The sequence below is a fragment of the Prunus dulcis genome, chromosome 6, assembly GCF_902201215.1.
Source record: "Prunus dulcis chromosome 6, ALMONDv2, whole genome shotgun sequence".
In the NCBI taxonomy this organism is placed as follows: domain Eukaryota; kingdom Viridiplantae; phylum Streptophyta; class Magnoliopsida; order Rosales; family Rosaceae; genus Prunus; species Prunus dulcis.
The window spans coordinates 10,004,705-10,007,004 of NC_047655.1; positions in this window are offsets into that span (position 1 = coordinate 10,004,705).

A 2,300-nucleotide genomic window follows, 5' to 3' on the forward strand; every position below is an offset into this window, starting at 1 on the left:
CGCCTCTTTCTCCTTGCAAAATAGAACTAATAAGAGGACCACACCCGAGGAGTGTTGGCCAAAGGCCCTCCGATGCCTAAATTAGTTCAAGAGTTTGTAAGAAAAACACTAGCTAATTAGGGTACGGATATGTGTTTATGGTGTAAACCGGACGGCAGGAGCCTTACGTAAAAAGGAGAGAGAGAAGAGGTTGCTAGGGTTTAAGAGGAATTTTCTACAGAGTTTTAGTTGAGATTTTAAACGTACCTCAACCTTTGTGTGTGGCTATGCTTTTATAAAGCCTCATAGGGTTAGGGTTTGGAGAAAAATAGTTCTTGTTTGGAAAGGAATTATTTTTATGATCTTAGGAGATTTAAATCAATTAGGGATTTAATGCAAATCAAATCCTTAATCAAGGCAAGAATCCCCAAATCAAATAATCCCAAAATGGAAGGAAATATTTGACCTAGGGTTTGCTAAAAATTAGGTTCCTACAAATGGCCCCCAGCTTCTGCATGGCGCGTGATGGCATGGAGGAGGTGTGAATTAACTGTTGGGCTGTCCAACTGTAACTGGACTTCCTTCTTGGATTTGGGCTCCCAATTAAAGTCGGCTTTTGACTATTCTTGGAGTTGGGTTCCCAGTAGGAATGGGTTTGCGATTCTTTCTTGACCTAGGATGCCCAACCTGTATAAATGCAAGGCTTCTCTTCACTCTTCTTCATATCGCAAACTTGGCTTCTTTACTTTCTAGCTTGACAGAGATCGTGGAGAATATGTACTACTTGTCGAAGAGAGGAGTTGTTGTGCATCCCAAGGTAAGTTAGCAAGTACGGCGAGGACCAGCTAGATGGGACCAAGCTGGTTGTCGTCACTGGTGGCTGAAGACGGTTGGAGTAGCGGTGACTGTTGGTGGTCTGCCCCTGCCCAATATGTTGAGAGATGGAAGTAGAATAATCTAGGCTCTAATGATCTGCCAGCTGGTCGACATGTCAAGTCTTCAAAAAATAAAGCTACGACTTTGCTGGCAAAAGATGCAACTCCGTTGAGGAAAAAGCCAAGGATCCATTCTGCTGAGAAGACTCAAGTAAGAGCTGTTCCGCCGCCATCAGCAAGGTTTAAACATCTTGTTGGTGCAAATAGCAAGAAGATTGACAATATACGCGATGTTCGGTATGTTCCACTTGAGTCTCCTAAAGACAAGCTTGGAGACCGTGATTTGCTCCATGAAGTGGTCTGCTTGCCAAGAAGTAAAGAGATGATGGCATTCCTCTCTGAAGTTCAAGTCATCTGCACTAGTTAAGGGATGGAGATCGAACTGGGAGCTGTGCTCACTCGCTCACGAGTAGTGAAGCTAAAGTTGATTCAGCATCGTCAACTCATTTATTTCTTTTCAGTTTTTGTAGTCTGCTTTCTTGTGTCGAATAATTGTTGAACTTGGCTGGTTAGTCAACTTGCTTTGGAAATTTCAGTTATTTTTTCAACATCAATTTGCGTATTGACTTGTGAACTACTTGAGTAACCAACCAGTATCTTAATTGTATGTCTCCCTTGGGAAATTTATAAGTGCCAGGGTCCTTCTTAAGGGACTCTAGGCATGCTCTGCATATATCATAGGATGTTTTTCTCAGGACACAGCATGTTTGGCCTATGTCCAGAGATATGTCGATGAGAGCGGCCCGTTTAACCTACGTCCGGAGATGTGTCGATGAGTGTGGCCCGCTTGGCCTATGTCCGGAGACGTGTCGATGAGTGTGGCCCTTGTGGCCTACGTTCGGAGACGTGTTGATGTGGCCCGTTTGGCCTACTTCCAGAGACATGTCGATGTGTGCGTGGCCCGTCTGGCATACGTCCGGAGATGTGTTGATGTGAGTGACCCGTTTGGCCTACGTCCGAAGACGTGTCGATATCCGTATGGCCTGTTTGGCCTACGTCCGGAGACATGTGGATGAGATGAGAGTGGCTCGTTTGGCCTACATCCGGAGACGTGTGGATGTGAGTGGCTCGTTTGGCCTTCATCCGGAGATGTGTCAATAAGTGTGGCCCGTTTGGCCTACATTGTCACACCCCGGACCGGCTCCGCCGTAGCAGGATATTGTCCACTTTGGGCCTGGCTACATTCTCACCAGCCCGCACAGTTTTGTTTCTGGGAGCTCACGAAGCAACTTCCCATGGTGGTCACCCATCTTGGGATTGCTCTAGCCTCCAACTCGCTTAACTTCGGAGTTCCTACGAACCCGAAGCCAGTGAGCTCCCAGAAGGCCTCCTCTAAGTTCAGAGTGGCGCAGCGGACTGCCCAACTCCACCTAGCAAGATATTGTC